The sequence below is a fragment of the Hordeum vulgare genome, chromosome 4H (genome assembly GCF_904849725.1).
Source record: "Hordeum vulgare subsp. vulgare chromosome 4H, MorexV3_pseudomolecules_assembly, whole genome shotgun sequence".
Classification (NCBI taxonomy): domain Eukaryota; kingdom Viridiplantae; phylum Streptophyta; class Magnoliopsida; order Poales; family Poaceae; genus Hordeum; species Hordeum vulgare.
In genome coordinates, this window is record NC_058521.1 from 218,605,363 (window position 1) to 218,625,018 (window position 19,656).

A 19,656-nucleotide genomic window follows, 5' to 3' on the forward strand; every position below is an offset into this window, starting at 1 on the left:
TCAGCAGGGCTCCGCCCGAGCTCCGCAGAAACGCGATCTAGAGGAAAAACTATGGAGGTATGTGGTCGGGCAGCCGTGAGAAGGTCGTCTCAAATCAGCCCTAATTGCTCCATATATATAGGAGGAGGGAGGGGGACCTTGCCTTGGGGTCCAAGGGACCCTCAAGGGGTCGGCCGAGCCAAGGGGGGGAGGACTCCCCCCCCAAACCGAGTTGGACTTGGTTTGGTGGGAGGAGTCCCCCTCCCTTCCCACTTCCTCCCTCCTTTTTATTTCTTTTCCTTTGATTCTTTGTTCTTGGCGCATAGGCCCCCTTGGGGCTGTCCCACCAGCCCACTAAGGGCTGGTGTGTCTCTCCAAAGCCTATGGGCTTCCCCGGGGTGGGTTGCCCCCCCGGTGAACTCCCAGAACCCATTCGTCATTCCCGGTACATTCCCGGTAACTCCGAAAACCTTCCGGTAATCAAATGAGGTCATCCTATATATCAATCTTTGTTTCCGGACCATTCCGGAAACCATCATGACGTCCGTGATCTCATCCGGGACTCCGAACAACATTCGCTAACGAACCATATAACTCAAATACGCATAAAACAACGTTGAACCTTAAGTGTGCAGACCCTGCGGGTTCGAGAACTATGTAGACATGACCCGAGAGACTCCTCGGTCAATATCCAATAGTGGGACCTGGATGCCCATATTGGATCCTACATATTCTACGAAGATCTTATCGTTTGAACCTCAGTGCCAAGGATTCGTATAATCCCGTATGTCATTCCCTTTGTCCTTCGGTATGTTACTTGCCCGAGATTCGATCGACAGTATCCGCATACCTATTTCAATCTCGTTTACCGGCAAGTCTCTTTACTCGTTCCATAATACAAGATCCCGCAACTTACACTAAGTTACATTGCTTGCAAGGCTTGTGTGTGATGTTGTATTACCGAGTGGGCCCCGAGATACCTCTCCGTCACACGGAGTGACAAATCCCAGTCTCGATCCATACTAACTCAACTAACACCTTCGGAGATACCTGTAGAGCATCTTTATAGTCACCCAGTTACGTTGCGACGTTTGATACGCACAAAGTATTCCTCCGGTGTCAGTGAGTTATATGATCTCATGGTCATAGGAATAAATACTTGACACGTAGAAAACAGTAGCAACAAAATGACACGATCAACATGCTACGTCTATTAGTTTGCGTCTAGTCCATCACATGATTCTCCTAATGATGTGATCCCGTTATCAAGTGACAACACTTGCCTATGGCCAGGAAAACTTGACAATCTTTGATCAACGAGCTAGTCAACTAGAGGCTTACTAGGGACAGTGTTTTCTCTATGTATCCACACAAGTATTGTGTTTCCAATCAATACAATTATAGCATGGATAATAAACGATTATCATGAACTAAGAAATATAATAATAACTAATTTATTATTGCCTCTAGGGCATATTTCCAACACTACGGACCCGTAGGTCTGAAGTGGACTACTCACGAGTCATTGGAGAGGCGATGATGTTGATGTAGAAGCCTTCCAACTCCAAAGTCCGCTCCGGCAGGGCACATGGAAGGGTCTCCAGATGAGATCTCGCAGAAACGGAAGTTTGCGGCGACGGAAAAGTGTTTTCGTGGATGCCCTGATTTTTTCTAGGATTTTACGGAATTTATAGGCGAAAGAGCTAGGGCAGGGGAGCTCTAGGGGGGCCACAAGCCTGGTAGCCGCCGGCCCCCCTGGTGGCGGCTACAGGGCTTGTGGGCCCCCTGTGCGCTCCTCCCTTGGCCCTCAAGTCCCCCGGTCTTCTTTTGTTCTGGAAAAAAATATTTTGGGGATTTTACTCCGTTTGGACTCCGTTCCAAAATCAGATCTGAAAGAGAGTCAAAAACACAGAAAAAACAGGAATTGGCACTTGGCACTGAATTAATAAGTTAGTCCCAAAAAAGATATAAAAGGTACATAAAACATCCAAAGTTCACAAGATAACAGCATGAAACCATCAAAAATTATAGATAAGTTTGAGACGTATCACCCAGCCACCGTGGTGCTCGTCGGACCGAGCCGCACCTCCTTGGTTGCCTCACTCCCGCCGAAGGGCACTAGGCCGAGGGCTGCACCGGCTGCAGTGGCCCTAGGAATGGCGGCCACGGAGGCGGCATCTCCTGCCACCTAGAGATGGGAAGGGAGAGCGGGGAGGCTGCAGGGGAGATCTGCGAGGGCTTGGCATGCCCCGGGAAGAGATAGAAGGGAAGGGGGAGAAGAGCTCGAGAGGGAAGAAGGGGAGGTCCAGGAGGCTCATAGGGAGGAGGGGGTTTCATCTAGAGGGCTCAGGGCGCTCGGGGAGGCCATATGGAGAGGGGGAGAGGAGAAAAATCTCGGATGCTCCTTGGTGTTCTCTGGGCATGGCGGCCACGCGTGCCTGAGCCACCTTGTCTTCATCCTGGCGTCGGGGAGGGCTTGGACTGGTCAAGGGGAGTGTCCTGGCGCGCTGGGACACGCGGCCATGGAGGGACCCGAGCTGTAGGACGAAGAAAGGGTGCAGAGCACCGTTACTGCATGCGGCGAGCGCGGTCACCATGGCCACTCGTGTCCACATGGCTACTAGGACCAGTCAAACATGTCCAACACATAGGGCACACATGCATGAAAGAGACTCAGGAATTTGGTTGCATCTGGGGCTGGTTTGAATGGGTTTGGACTCTGATTAAGTTTGAAGCAGCAAACTTGGGGCTGGCATAAGTTGTTTTCTCAAAAGGGGAATTGAGGTGAAACCTTGTCTACCAGTCTTATTCATGGAAGTACGACAATAATGCGAAGTTTGAGATCAGGAAGAGGGGTGTAGCTAGTACTTGCTGTACAAAGCTATGTTTCAGCCAAAAATGAACTGGTAGAGTGTTGCTCATTTTCCCCACATGAGCATGCCATCTCTTGGTTTTTAACAATGCTTTGGGATGCTAGGTATCCTTTGGAAATAGGTGGGGGCTTTGGCTGAAGCAGAAGTGGGACAAGAGGGTAAAATGGTGATTCAAAGGGGTAAAATGAGAAGTAGCTACAAGGGGTCTGGTAGAGGCTAGGGTTCTAGCAGGTCTCAGACGTAGGTTGTAGGGGTGGAAGTGCGGGCTGCGAAGGTTGGGGACGCCGGCGCCGGCGGTTGGGCACCGTCGCGACATGAGAGAGAGAGAGACACGACTAGGGTTTGGGGCTCCCATCTCCTGAGGGAGACGACAACAGAATATTGTTTATTGTCTGCCTAATATCGAAGGGGTGCATGTGTTTATATAGGAGGACAACCTCCACTAAACCCTAGATAACTTGGACTCTAACTTAGACTCTAATATAACTTGGACTCCAATATAAATTGGACTCCAAGATAGGTAAGATAACTTGGGCTAAGCCGTAATTAACCCCGCCCATTGGGCCTCCTTCGTTGGTACGTTGTACCGGTCATCACATCTCTCCCGCCTTCTCAAATAGCTCGTCCTCGAGCTGAACATCTGGAAACTGCTGGTGGAAATTGTCGAGCTTTTGCCAAATCGCTTCCTCCTCTTGCAGGCCGATCCACTGTACCAAGACATGCCAGACGCCGCGATGCTGCTGCGCCTGCAGCACCTTCGCCACCTGTGCGGAAGCTGGAAGGAGGCGGCCATCCAAAGTAGGAGGAAGGGCTGACGTCGATGCAGGAGGGTCCCCGTGGTAGGCCTTCAGTAAGCCGACATGGAAGACGTCGTTGAGGCGAGAAGCAGCTGTCAGCTCCAAGCGATATGCGAGTGTGCCGAGATGCTCCAGCACACGAAAGGGACCGGCGTAGCGAGGTCCCAATTTGCGCTTGGAGCGCGGGTCCGGAGACTGCGTGGTCCTGTGGAGGAGGCGCAGCCACGCCCAATCGCCCACTGCGAACTCCCCCTCGCAATGATGAGCATCGTAGTACTTCCGAGCCAGCTGTTGTGCTTGGAGAAAACGCTGGCGCACCTCAGCCAGAATGGCGTCGCGGGTGCGGAGTAAGTCACCCGCCGTCTCAGACCAAGCCGTCCCAGGCTCGTAAGGGAGCATCACCGGAGGTGGGTGCCCATAGACCACCTCGAAAGGCGTGGTGCGCAGGGCGGAGTGATGGGAGGTGTTGTAGCAGTACTCCGCCCACGCCAACCAGTCCACCCAAGCTCGTGGACGATCACCAGTAACACAACGCAGTTACATGGCGATCACCTTGTTGACCACCTCGGATTGGCTGTCTGTCTGAGGGTGGAACGCTGTGGTCATGCGGAGCTTCATGGCCGCCAGTCGAAAGAGATCCCGCCAGACATGTCCCGTGAACACGGGATCACGATCGCTGACGATGGACGACGGAAAACCGTGGAGGCGGACAATGCCATCGAAGAAGGCCCGCGCCACGGAGGCGTCTGTATATGGATGACCCAGGGCGATGAAGTGCGCGTACTTGGAGAAGCGGTCAACAACCGCGAGGATGACGGACTTGCCGCCCAACTTGGGAAGGCCCTGGATGAAGTCCATGGAAATATCCGCCCACACCTAGGAGGGTACGTCCAGCGGCTGCAGTAGACCCGCGGGTCATAGTGTCTCCGTCTTGTTCCGCTGGCACGTCACGCATGACCGCACACAGTCGCGGACCATTGCGCCATCAGCGGGGATGTAAAAATCAGCATGGAGACGATGGAGAGTCTTCTGCACGCCCTCGTGCCCTACAAAGTGCACCAAGGTCAGGACGTGGTGGCGCAGGTCTCCATGGTCGGGCACGAAGATGCGGTGACCATGTAGGAGCAGCCCCTCATCCAAGCGCCAGGGCACGTCCAGCTCGCCGGCGTCAAGGTAGTGGCGCAGGCCCTGCGCGTCCGCGGCCGTCGAAGTTGCCCGGCGAATGTCGTCGATGAAGGTGAAAGATGGCCCAGAGCGGATGCACATGATAGTGCCAGCCATGGCGACGTCGTCCGCGACATCCTCAGTGTCGCGGCGGGAAAAGGCGTTAGCAACCGTGTTGAGACAGCCGGGGCGGTACTCGACGGTGAAGTCGAAGCCGAAGAGCTTGCTGATTCACTGGTGTTGTGGAACTGTGGAGAGGCACTGGTCCAGCAAGAACTTGAGGCTGTAGTGGTCCGTGCGCACACGGAATGACCGGCCCCAAAGATAAGTCCGCCAGTGGCACACCGCCTGAACCAGCCCAATAAGCTCGCGCTCGTAGGCCGTGAGCTTGTGATGGCGAGCGGCGAAGGGGCGGCCAAAGAAGGCGAGCGGTCCCTCGCCCTGGTGGAGGATGGCGCCAAAGCCGATGCCAGAGGCGTCGTAGTCCACCATGAACGACATATCAAAGTCCGGCATCTGGAGGACGGGTGCCGTCATGAGCGCCTGCTAGAGAGCCGCGAATGGCGTAGTCGCCTCCTCGTCCCAGGAGAAGGCGTCACGTCGAAGGAGATGCGTCAGTGGCGCGGCGATGAGGCCGAAGTCCCAGATGTACTTCCGGTAGTAGCCGGCGAGGCCCAAGAAGCCGCGGAGCGCCCGCGGTGACCGTGGGGTCGGCCACGCGGCGACGGCGGCGACCTTGTCCGCGTCCATCGCTACCCCGTCTGCCGAGATGACGTGCCCCAGGTACGCGACGGAGGTCGTGCCGAACGAGCACTTCGAGCGCTTGAGGTGAAGACGATGCGCTCGAAGCTCGTTGAAGATGATGGCCACGTGTTGTAGGTGATTCGCCAAGATGCACTGTACATAAGAATGTCATCAAAGAAAACAAGCACAAAGCGGCGCAAGTATGGGCGGATCACGTCATTCATCAGGGCCTGGAAGGTCGCCGGCGCGTTGGAGAGGCCGAACGACATCACCAGGAACTCGAAGTGGCCATGGTTATTGCGGAACGCCATCTTCTCGATGGTAGCCCAAGCGAAGGTAGATCTTGGTGAAGAAGCGCGCTCCGTGTACCTCGTCCAAGAGCTCATCCACGACGGGGATGGGGAACTTGTCCTTGGACGTCAGGGCGTTGAGGGCGCGGTAGTCAATGCAGAAGCCCCATGTGCCGTCGGGCTTGCGCACAAGGAGCACCGGGGCGGAGAACAGTGATCTCGAAATCCGGATGATGCCCTGCGCGAGCATGACCGCCACCTGACGCTCGAGCTCGTCTTTCTGCAGCTGAGGGTACCGGTACGGACGCACGGCGACAGGTGCCGTGTCCGGGAGCAGGTGGATGCGGTGGTCACAGGGCCGCGTGGGAGGTAGGCCCTGTGGCTCGTCGAAGATGTCGCTGTGCTGCTGCAGGATGTCGGCCAGGAGGGGATGTGGCTCGTCTAGTGTGGCCGCCATCAACTGGAGCTGCGGAGTCGCGGCACCGGAACCGCCGAAGCCTGTCCACTGAACGCGACGGCCTCCCTCGCGCCTGAAGATGAGGGACATCACATCGAGGTCCCAAAGGATGGGGCCGAGAGTGGACAGGAAGTCGATGCCGAGGATGAAGTCGTAGCAGCCCAGGTCAATGCCGACGCAGTCGATGGAGAACGGCTCATCGGCGATGAGAACGGGAACCTGCCACGCCACCCCTTGGCAAGCAAGGCGGTCCCCGTTGGCGATGGTGACGCTGAACTTCTCCGAGGCTGCCGGTTGGAGTGCGAGGCGGCGCATGGCGTCCCCGGACAGGAAGTTGTGCGTCGAACCCGTGTCCACGAGCGCGGTGAGACGCTCCCCGTTGATCATCATCGGAAGCAGCATCGTCTTTGCCGTCTTGATGCCAACCCTGGCATGAAGGAAGACGACGAAGGCAGTCGCGTTGACCCGCCCGAAGGTCGTGACGCCGGCCTCAGAGAGTGTGGTGGCGTCGAGCTCCGCGCTGAGGGCCTCCACCGCCGCGTCGTCGACGGTCTCCAAGTAGAACAGGCGGGCGCACGTATGACCCGGCTCATACGGCTCGTCGCAGTTGAAGCACAGGCCCTTGGGGCGCCGCTCGAGCTGCTCGGCCGACGTCAAGCGCCGGAAGGTGCGTTTTGGCGCGGGGCAGCCGCAGTAGCAGCCGGCAGGGCGGGGCGTGTCGGGGTGGCGGCCGCCGGGGCGGGGCGGGTGGGGGGACGCATGCCGCGGCCCGGGAACGCCCGCTGCAGGGCGTTGGCGCGCTGCTCGTACGCGCGTGCGTAATACATGGCCGTTGGCAGGTCCTGGGGGTCGCGCATCTCGACGTCGATGCGGATGTGGTCGGGAAGGCCGCCGACGAAGAGCTGGGCGCGTTGGCGAGCCGTGACGTCAGGCGCATGGCAGGCGAACGTCTGGAAGCGGTCGGGAAAGTCCTGCACCGAGGTGGTGAAGGCAAGGCAACCGAGCTCGGCCAAGCGGCTCCCATGTATGGGGGGCCGAACCAGAGGAGACACAGGTCGCGAAAGCGCTCCCACGGAGGCGTCCCGCCCTCGTCCTGCTCGAGGGCGTAGTACCACGTCTGGGCGGCGCCACAGAGGTGGTATGAGGCGATCCATGTGCGGTCAGACGCCATGGTCCGCTGCCCCCTGAAAAACTGGTTGCACTGATTGAGCCAGTTCAGGGGGTCGACGGTGCCGTCGTAGGTGGCGAACTCCAGCTTGGTGAAGCGGGGCGGCTGCTGCACGTGTGGCGAGGCCGCGTAGGTGCCCTCGTGACGACCCAGCGCTGCGGAAGGAGAGTGCTGCGACACCACGGAGCTCCCGGCGTACGGGTCAGTGTACCCGTCGAACCCCCCGAAGGTGGGGGCGGGTGGCTGCAACACTGTCGGCTGTAGCGGCGCCGTCGTGTAGGTCGGCGTGTCGATCCACATCGGTAGCGGGGACGACGACGGCGGCCACCGACCTGGGTGATCGGCAGGCCCGGGGCGCGACAGTGGCCGGGGGCGGTGGCACGAAGGGCGCCATCGGCGGAGGCGGTGGTGGCGGGGTTGCGTACGGAGCCTGGAGGAAAGTCCGGAGGTTCGAGACCGCCAGGTTGAGGTCGCGGATGACAGAGGACATCTCTGCCGGGGAGAGGACGGGGGCGGGTTCGGCCACCAAGGCCGCGGTACCGGAGGCGGCCGGACCTGAGGTGGCCGGAGGCGGCGAGTGGTGCAGCGGCACGGCTGCTGTGAGGTGGCAGGGAAGGCGGTGGTGGCGGCAGCGGTGGTGGTGGGAAGGTCTGACAAACTGATCGAACCCTAGCTACGTGATACCAAATTGGTAGAGGCTAGGGTTCTACCAGGTCTCGGACGTAGGTTGTAGGGGTGGAAGTGCCGGCTGCGAGGTTGGGGACGCCGGCGCCGTCGGTTGGGCGCCGTCGCGGCGTGAGAGAGAGAGAGACGGCTAGGGTTTGGGGCTCCCGTCTCCTGAGGGAGACGACAACAGAATACTGTTTATTGTCTGCTTAATATCGACTGGGTACATGTGTTTATATAGGAGGACAACCTCCACTAAACCCTACATAACTTGGACTCTAACTTGGACTCTAATATAACTTGGTCTCTAATATAACTTGGATTCTAAGATAGGTAAGATAACTTGGGCTAAGCCTGTAATTAGCCCTGCCCATTGGGCCTCCTCCATTGGTACGTTGTACCGGTCATAACAGGGTCTCTCTCCAATAATTGACCAGTGGCCATGGCAAAGCTACTCGAGTAAAAAGGTAACTAGGAGAGGCTGTGGTAGAAAGTTGACCTCATGGGTAAAAGTGGAAGGGGCCAAAGTAGCCAATAAAGTGAATGCACACAAGGTGGGTGTTTGGTGAGTGGTAGAGCAACCAGATGGATTTCAATGGATATTAAACTGAACAGGATCAAATAATAGATGAAAATAAGCTTGGACACAAAAATTGGGATTTGGTGGAGAAGGTTTCCAATGTAGACTTGGAAACCCATGAAATGGACAGAAATGGCTTTCTTCTTACAAAACTATTCATATCAAATCCCAGAAGTCCAATATTTGGTGTGGGGGCATTATTTGGTCATTAAGGCATGCCCAAAAAGTTTGGGATCATTTGGAGAACCTTTTTAATGTAAAGTTTCCCAAAGTCAGAAATCAACACAGTGTGTTTTGAGGGTCTTGGGACAAGTTCTTCTATTCTCATTGATATACCACTTGGTGTGGATGCATTATTGGAGTATTACAACATGTCTACCAAATTTGAGCACAGTTGGAGATACCTGACAATGTAGAGTTGCTCAAATTTGGATCTGGACAGATAGGGTTTTAGAATAATTAGGGGAGTCAAATCAACTTGGATTGAGATGAAACTTGGCAAGATCATCAAACATATCATAGGTGACATGCTGAAATTTTACTGGAATTTATTGAGAATATTTCTTATAGAAATATTCCAGGAGCTTGAAATAGGCAGGAAGGGTTTTGAAGGAGTTTGCCCAATAACCTTAACATGACCATATGTTGAAAGTCATATATATGGAATATTTATGTCCACTAAGTTTCCCTAAATTTCCTTAAATATTTTGTAAGCAATAAAAATAACTTTCCTTCATAAGAGACCATTTGTGGCTCCACAGGAAGGCTTTTAAATAAAATAGTAAAATAACTTTTTAAAATAATAATTTTGTGGTTTCGGGAAGTCATTTTGATAATGGGTTTTAAATAAAATAATTGGTGCAAAATAAATTCCCCAAGTTGAGGACTTGTAGTACAAATCCCATCTCAAGAGAGTAACAAGAATTACTGATAATCAACACAAGCATACGAGCAAGCAAGCAAACAACAGTTACTTCAAGCATCACAAGCATTCACAAAAAAATTAATTGATCCTTATTTTTTGAAAAAAGTCAATTAGTCACGAAAGCTAAACACAGGGTGCTACAATATGCCTCCTATATCAGATCCGGAAGCAAAAGTGTTTGTTTCTAGAAACGGGTCCTTTCTCGAGGAAAGATTTATCTAGAAAGAGTTGAGTGGGAGTATGGTGGATACTTGATGTGGTGATTGAACCATCACTTCAACCAGTGTATGGCAGGGTGCAGCAAGTTGTTCCTGTGGCGCCTACACCAATTGAAGTGGAAGATTATGATAGTGATCATGAAGTTTCGGATCAAGTCACTCCCAAAACCTCGTAGGTGTACAAGGACGCGTACTACTACAGAGTGGTATGGTAATCCTGTCTTAGAGCTAATGTTGTTGAACAACAATGAACCTATGAGATATGGAGAAGCAATAGTGGGGCCAGATTCCAACAAATGGCCAGAACCCATGAAATCCGAGAGAGGATCCATGTATGAAAACAAAGTATAGACTTTGGACGAACCACTTGATGGTCATAAGACTATTTACTGTGAATGGATCTTTAAAAGGAAGACATACGATGATGGTGAAAAATCACCATTAAGAAAGCTCGACTTGTTGCGAAGATGTTTCCGACAAAGTTAAATGAGTTGACTACGATGAGACGTTCTTAATCGTAGCGATGTTGAAAGTCTGTTGGAATTATGTTAGCAGTTGGTGCATCATTTATGAAATCTTGCAGATAGGATGTCAAAATATTGTTTCCTCGACGGTTTCGTCAGGAAAAGGTTGTATGTGATACAACCAGAAGATTTTATCGATCCTAAAGGGTGCTAACAAGTATGCAAAGCTCCAGCAATCCTTCTATGGACTGGAGCTAGCATCTCAGAGTTGGAATATACACTTTGATGAGATGATCAAAGTTTTTGGTTTATACAAAGTTTATGAGAAACTTGTATTTCCAATGAAGTGAGTGGGAGCACTATAGAATTTCTGATGAGTATATGTGGTTGACATATTGTTGCTTGGAAATAATTTAGAATTTATGCAAAGCATAATGGGTTGTTTGAAAGGAGTTTTTCAAAGGAAAACCTGAATGTAGCTACTTGAGAGTTGAACATCAAGATCTATGAAGATAGATCAGAGTGCTTAACAGAACTTTCAACAAAATACATGCCTTGACAAGTTTTTGAATGTGTTCAAAATAGATCGGCAAAAGAAGGAGTTCTTGGGTGTGTTATAAGGTGTGAATTTTGAGTAAGACTCAAAAGTCCGACCACGACATAAGAAAGAGAAAGGACGAATGTCATCACCTATGCAGTAGCCGTAGGCTTTATAAGTATGCTATCTGTGTTCCGCACCTAAAGTGTGCCTTGCCATGAGTCAGTCAAGGGGTAGAAGAGTGATCCAGGAATGGATCACTGGACTTCGGTCAAAGATATCCTTAGTAACTAGTGGACTAAGGAATTTTTCTCGATTATGGAGGTGACTAAAAAATTCGTCGTAAAGGGGTTACGTCGATGCAAGGTTTGTCACTAATCCGGATGACTATGAGTAGTAAACCAGATTCATATAGTGGAGTAGTCATTTGGAATAGTTCCAAATGGTGCATGGTAGCGGTATCTATATGAAGACATAGAGATTTGTAAAGCACACACATATCTGAAATGTTCAGACTCGTTGACTAATAAACCTCTCTCAAAAGAAAGACAAGATCGAACCCCAGAACTGTATGGGTGTTGGATTGATTGCAATAACATAGTGATGTGAACTAGATTATTGACTCTAGTGCAAGTGAGAGAATGTTGGAAATATGCCCTAGAGGCAATAATAAATTGGTTATTATTATATTTCCTAGTTCATGATAATTGTTTATTATTCATGCTATAATTGTATTAACGAGAAACTGTAATACATGTGTGAATATGTAGTTCACAATGTGTCCCTAGTAAGCCTCTAGTTGGTTAGCTCGTTGATCAATAGATGATCATGGTTTCTTGATCATGGACATTGGATGTCACTGAATAACGGGATCACATCATTGGGAATGATGTGACGGACAAGATCCAATCCTAAGCATATCACTAGATCTTGTTGTTCGTCTGCTAAAGCTTTTCTAATGTCAAGTATCATTTCCTTAGACCGTGAGATTCTGCAACTCCTGGATACCGTAGGAGTGCTTTTGGTGTGCCAAACGTAACAACGTAATTGGGTGATTATAAAGGTGCACTACGGGTATCTGCGAAAGTGTCTCTTGAGTTTTTACGAATCGAGACTGGGAATTATCACTCCATGTGACGGAGAGGTATATCTGGGCCCACTGTGTAATCCATCATCATACTGAGCTCACTGTGACTAAGGGGTTAGCCACAGGATGATCACTACTGGAATTCAGTTTTTTGCCGTCTGCCAAATCTTTGCCATCAACCAGCAGACGGCAAAGAGTGTCTTTGCCGTCAGCTGCCACAAAGAGGACGGCAAAGAAATGGTTGATGGCATAGATGGTCTTTTCCATCAGTCACATCTTTGCCGTGAGCCACGGACGACAAAGAGCCGCAAAGCAGACGGCAAATATACAGGTGGGGCCCACCTGACCGTGGGGACGTTAGCTCAAACTGGAGCCCCTTCTTTGCTGTATGCTAGCGGACGACAAAGAGGCCGGAGGCAGACGGCAAAGAGTCCAGACTCTTTGCCGTCCGCCGTCAGACGGCAAAGAGTCTAGACTTTTTGCCGTCCGCCGTCAGACGGCAAAGAGCTAACTCCGTAAAGGCTCTCTGCCCCCACCCGCCCCTCTCTCTCTCTCACTCACTATGTAACGCCTCCACACCCCCACTCTCGTCCACTCCTCTCCCTGATGCCCACCGCCGCCACCACCGTCGCGCCGCCGCCCCCGGCACCGCTGGCGCCGCCCCGGTGCCCCATAGCACCGTCGCTGCCGCCCCACCGCCCCCGGTGCCGCCCCGGTGCCCCACAACACCCCGGCGCCGCTGCCCCACCGCCGCCGGCACCGCCCCGCAGCCCCAACACCCCCGGCCCCCCTGCCGGTGATCCCCCACACCCCCCACGGGAAAATTAAATATTTGTTATTTAGATTTTTGTAATTATATTATAACTAAAAAGTTGATTTTTTATTGTTGTTGTAGTAGTTGTTCTTGTTAGTGTAGTTGTTGTAGTAGTTGTTGCTATTGTAGTAGTTGTAGTAGTTGTTGTAGTTAGTTAGCTTAACAGAAAGAGGATGAAGAAGGAGAAGAGGAGGAGGAGGAGGAGAAGAGGAGAAGAAGAGGGGGAGGAGGAGCAGCAGGATAAGAAGAAGAAGAAGAAGAAGAGGAGGAGGAGGAGAAGAAAAAAATAAGAAGGAGAAGAAGAAGAGGAGGAAGAGGAGGAGAAGAAAAAATAAGAAGGAGAAGAAGAATAGAAGAATAGAAGATGAAGAGAAGAAGAGGAGAAGAAATAAATAAGAAGGAGAAGTAGAGAAAAAGAAGAAAAGAAGAATAAGTAGAAGAAGAGGATAAATAAAAATACAAATAGAAATAAGAGGAAGAAGAAGAAGAAGAGGAGGAAGAAGAGGAGAGGAGGAGGAGGAGGAGGAGGAGAAGAAGAAGAAGAAGAGGAAAAGAGGAGAAGAAACAGGAAAAATGGAAAGAAGGGAGAAGAAGAAGAAGACGAGAAGAAGAAGAGAAGAAGAAGAGAAGAAGAAGGGAAGGAGGAGGAGGAGAAGGAGCCCTCCTTCTTCTCCTTCTTCTCTCCTCCTTCTTATTCTCCCTCCTTCTTCTCCTTCTTCTCCTCTTTCTTCTCTCCTCCTTCTTCTCCTTCTTCTTCTCCTTCTTCTTCTCTTCTTCTTCTCCTCCTCCTCCTTCGCATTCTCCTTCTCCTCCTCCTTCTCCTTCTCTTCTTGCTTTTTCTCTTTCTTCTTCTACGTAGCTTATTTTCCAAAACAAAGACATACTTAGCTAATTATCCTCCAAAATGACATAATTAGCTTAGTTAGGGTAAAAACATAATAAGAACCTTGGTTAGCTCACAACTTAGCTAATTATCCTCCAAAATGACATAATAAGCTCAAAATGGCATAAAAACCTTGGTTAGCTCATGAATATTATATTCTTAGCTTGTTTTCCTCTAAAATGACATAATTAGCCCATATATCTCCAAAAAGACATAATTAGCATCTTTGTGTTGATCGGGTGGATTTACATGTGACAGTTGTCTCATCGCTGTGGGGTCTGCTGTGCGAAGACCTCCCCATGCGTTGTACGAGCTCTGCCCCTGCATTCTTGGGTTAGTACAAATGTCATCTCCTCCTCGCCCCTTCATTTACTGTGGGTCGGTTTTTGGATGAAACTTGCTAGATTTAGGTAATTAAATTAATTTATCAGTATGTGTGACCAGTATGCGTCTCCCATTCGAAAGGGTTACAGTTATAAATATGCATGCATTTGCTTATATTTACAACCGTGATTCTTTCGAATTGTCCAACGTTATCCATGGACAGCCCGAGTATGTGTAGATTGGGTTCGTTTCCCATATGCTATGTTCCGGATCCGACGCATAATTTCGTCAGTGCCTCCCTGTTGTTCTCTAGATACACATGCTATCTGTTTATTGTGGAGACGTGTATAAGGAGAACAGTGGGGAGGTGCTGCCGAAATTTTGCGTTGGATCCGGAGCAGAGCTTGGGAAAACAAACCCAATCTACACATACTCGGGTGGGATTAGGACCTATCTTTACCTATTAGCGTGTAGGTTGCATGGATGTAATAAAAATGGAGAACTTGATTAATTGATTAATATATATGCTAAATTATATATAAATATATTTCTTTTGTCTAGATGAGTGATCGTGCATGGATGTATACCGGTCACCCTAGTCAGAAAGAGATGACGAAAGAATGGTTTCTAAAAACCAAGGAATTAGTGAAAGCCGCATTAGCAAATGGCCAGGAAAGAAACTATTGCCCTTGTCTTGGATGTGACAACTATAAAAACACGACATAGGCTGTAATGATTAAACACCTGCAGAGGAGGGGTTTTAAGCCCAATTATACGGTGTGGAAATTTCATGGTGAGTCTATACAACGCACCAGAGTTGTGGTGGCCCGTCGTCGCACACACGAGCATGGTACCGGGATCAAAGACATGGTGCAAGACTTTGATGATGCTCGGGATTCGGTAGATGAGATGGAGGAATCTATAAAGGCCTTCTATGAAATGTTGGAGTCTTGAAAACGTCCTCTCCATGAGCACACTGAGCTTTGTCAGCTGGATGCAATTGCAAAAGTAATGGCTCTGAAGGCTCAGTTCAACTTGGGAAGAGAATGCTACGACGCGATGATGGCACTATTTGGACGCTTCCTACCCAAAGGCCATGTCATGCCTGCAAACCTGTACCAGTCGGACAAAATACTTCGTGTACTTAAGATGCCCTATGAGAAGATAGATGCATGTGCGGAAGGATGTGTCTTATTTAGGAAGGAGCATGAACACTTGGACTATTGTCCCAATTGCAAGTCTTGCAGGTATATTTTTGTAGACAACGGTGCGGGAGAGAAGATGTAGACCAAAATCGCAGTTACTGTTCTTCGGTATATGCCAATCGTACCAAGGCTTCAACGTCTTTTCATGGTCGAAGAGACAGCCAGACAGATGACATGGCACAAATTGGGCAAAAGAGCCGAACTAGATGCGGGTGGGAATAAGATGGCGGTACACACATCGGATGGGGAAGCGTGGAAACATTTCAATGGATTGCATCAGGATAAAGAAGCAGATCCAAGGAATCCTCGAGTCTGCATCGCCACGGGTGGTTTTAATCGCTTCGGCATGACGGCAACCCAATACAGTTGATGGCCTGTATTTGTCATTCCACTGAATCTCCGCCCCCCGGGCAGATTATGTAAAGAAAGAACATATTTCCGATGTTGACAATTCCAGGGCCCAATTATCCAGGGAAGAATATGAATGTGTACCTGCAACCGCTTAAGGATGAATTGGAAGAAGCTTGGGATAATGGGGTCAAGACATACGGTGCCGCTAGAAAATAAAAATTCAAAATGCATATGTGGTACATGTACTGTATGCATGACTTGCCGGCGTATGCGCTATTCTCTGGATGGTGTGTGCATCGAAGGTTCCCGTGCCCCCAATGCAAGGCAGCTCTTTAGTTTCATTGGTTGGAGGAGGGTCGGAAGTATTCTTGCTTTAACTTGCATAGACAGTTCCTAGATCCTGACCATCAGTTCAGAAAATACAAGAAGAACTTTACAAAGGTAAAGTTGTCAAAAACATGGTACCACCTGCGTGGACAGGCCAACAGATCCTGGATTAGTTAAACGCCCTCGAGCCTGACCCAGAGCATCCATGGTATTTCAAGGGGTATAATTCAAAACACGCCCGGACTCACAATCCATGCTTCTGGAATCTGCCTTACTTCAAAGACTTCCTTCTTCCATACAATATCGACATGATGCACACTCGAATGAATATCGGACTTGCTATTTTTGGTACATTGTTCGACATAGATGGGAAGACAAAGGATAATACTAAGTCTATAGTCGATCAAGAGACACTATGTCATCGACCGTTACAAAACATGCGAGAAGGCAAAGAAAAGCAGAAGTGGTCGAAGCCAAAGGCCTGGTTCAATATTCGAAAGCCAGGTATGAGGGAAATTATCTTATGGGTCAAAATGCACTTGATGTTCCCCGATGGGTATGCAGCGAATCTAAAGAGGGGAGCGAGTCTTGAAAAAATAAAAATCTTTGGTTTCAAGAGTCATGATTGGCACATATGGCTAGAGCGGGTAATGCCGGTGATGTTACGTGGCTTTATTCCTGAGAATGAATGGCTAGTACAGGCGGAGCTGAGCTATTTCTTCCGTGTTCTTTGTGTGAATGAATTGTCGCCTAGCATGGTAGATGACATGGAGGAGTTTGCACCGGAGTTGTTGTGCAAGTTAGAGAAGATCTTTCCGCTCGGCTTCTTTAATCCAATGTAGCATTTGATTTTACATCTACCGACCGAGTCAAGATTGGGTGGGCCCGTGCAAAATCGTTGGTGCTATGCAACTGAGAGGATGCAGAAGACGCTTCGACCTAATGTAAAAATAAGCATAGAATTGAAGCATCGATGGATGAGGCATTCATTACTTAGGAGGTGGAAAACTTTGTGACAACACACAACGAAGCCAAAAATCATCGTTTGCATAATCCGAAGCCTCGACACAATAATGCAGACCCCAAAAAAGGTGGGTACAACCTCAGCCTATTCAAAGGGAAGCTCGCACCAGCCGGTGCTTTGAAATCAATAACGTTGGATGTCAAAGAATGGCGGAACATTTTGTTGTATATCTTCAACAACCTAACAGAAGTGCAGCCGTAGCTCGAGTAAGTTCTCGGCACATTTTCCCGTAACTTCTAATTCCCTTGAACTTCTCTTAATCCCGATTATTTCATACAACCGATACATCGCCAAATTCTCGGATGGAGCGGTGATCGAAAATGACTTCGTTGAAGAGTATGAGATTCTGGCAAAGACAGGAGGCGGCTATCCCGGTTTCATCTCTTGGTTCAAACAAACGGTAATTATCAATAATGAACCATTTCATTTCTTGGTCTAACTTGCGTCTAATGAAACAATCATTTCGTATTAAACTTGTAGGCTAATTCAGAGTCTATGGACGCCGTATTGAGACAAGCTGCTAATGGTTTTGACTATAAGGTCCGTTCATTTGATAAATACAACATCAACCGGTATCTCTTACGTACATTTGGCAAAGAGCTATCTATGCCCGACCGGAAATCTACAAATTGTGGTGTCTTTGCTATCCGCGAAGGTGTTATCGAGAATTATGGAAGAGTTGAAGCAATTTATGAACTTCAATTCTATGGTCAAAACCCAGCGAACGTCGTAGTCTTCAAATGTTATTGGTTCCAGCCGAAGGAGACTAGAAGGACTCGTGAACATATAGGACTGGTCGAAATAAATCCGAACACCCATTTAGATGTTCTCGATGTCTATATTACGGCTCAACAGGCGACCAAAGTTTCCTATAGACCGTGGGCATGCCAAACTGATAAGAATCTGGAAGGTTGGTATGTTGTTTATGAAGTGCCGCCACATGTTAGACCACCTCTCCCAAATGAACAGGATTATGAACCTCACATTAACCCAGACACATATGATGGAGAATTCTTCCAAGAAACACGTCTTTCCAAGACACGTTTCAAGAACCGCCGTGCTTCACCCCAGAACATGGAAGTAGACAGCGACAATGAATCCGACTTCACCCTGAGCTGGAACCAGCAGAGCTGGAACTAGAAGAGGTTACTGATGCGGATGACCTATCAATCCTTGACCGATTACAGAAATGCCTTTCACAACTTCACGCCATTGAACCCGATGAGCACGTCATTCATGAAGACATGCGTGATAGTGATGATGATGATGCATTTATTGATGATGATTGTTAGTTTGTAAGATTCCCAACTTAAATTATATATATTTTCATCTTTAATATTCATGTACATATTATTATTCATGTCATTTATTCAATTTTTTATGTTGTACTGATTTCTTTATCATGGCAGGTCAGCACGTGTTGAAAGATTGTGGGCGGGTCCAGATCGCTCGAAGGTTCTGCTTCGGCGGGCCGCACGAGGGGTGGTACTTCCATTCCACCCCTATCTCTCCGTAGAGCCTTGGCAGACAGTTTGACGACACCACCCGCGGGTTCTTCTTCATTGGTGACATTGCCCACTTGGAGAGGTGCTGGTCAGGTAGGGAAGAAGGGGAAGGGTGCAAGGAGAGGTGGTGGTCGCAAAAGATCTAGGAGGACTGTTGAGCCATCCTCTTGACCACCACCAGCTCATTCACCCGAGCACGGGACTACTATGGTGGACCCGTTTGCGGAGGAGGCTACGGGGACTCCGGTCCACGAGCCTCGGGTTGACCGGCATTGGGCCCATGAGACCCCGGTCTAGGATCTGTCTCGGGTCGAGGTGCGTTCGGCCCATGAGACTTAGGTCCAGGATCAACCAGGGGTCGAGGTGCGTTCGGCCCATGGGGCTCCGGTTCCCGAGGCTTCGGTCGACGTGGAGGCGCCCGGATGGGGTGCCTGGCCCGAGTGCAACGAGGTGCGGGATTGGACCGAGGGTCCAGGTGGCACACTGGGCGGGGACGAAGGGAATGAGACTACGGATAATGAGGGCGGCTTGCAGGTGGACGGGGCCACCTGTAAAAGCGTGGTAGTACATGTCTCCCGTCGTGTCGGCTACCCACGAGCAGAGGCCGGTTATTAAACCTGAAGGGGATAGGTAAGTACATTTACTCATTTTTAGCTTTTTCCTTCAAGTTTCTTCAAATATCTAATGCGTTGACCTTATCATACTGTAGGGGATGGGCACACCCTTGTGGAGTCCGCAAGCCGAACAACGTCCTTGGTGTTCTTTGCAGGACAAATTTTCTGGGAATTGTCACGTTGCCTGGTGAGGGTCAGGTTACTACACTAGGTTTTTCCTGGGGGCACTACCAGGCTGCGCAGGCCCCGCCGGAGGAGATTATAGATGGTGTCTTGTGCCACATGAAGGCCGAAATGGTGATCAAGAGCTTTTGGGTAAATTCTCGTTTTACACAATCTAAAATTAACAATATATCTAATTATTGTACTAATCGGTGTTGTCTCGTTTGATTGCAGACCTTCTATAGGTGTGAGGAGGGATATGAGGAGGAGGCGGCCAAGGTTCTCGAGGCTGAGTGTAGGCGGTTATTACAGAACTTAAGCCACGAGGCTCGGCCGCAGGCTATTCGAGACTACTATGCCACGCTTGGTATTAAGAAGCAGAAGAAGGAGTGCCGCGGAAAATATGTGAAGAAGGAGCAGTACATGAAGGTAATTACCTATTCTTAAGGCCTTCTACGTAGTTTTCTTGATTTGATTCATAGGCGTAGCGATCAGAA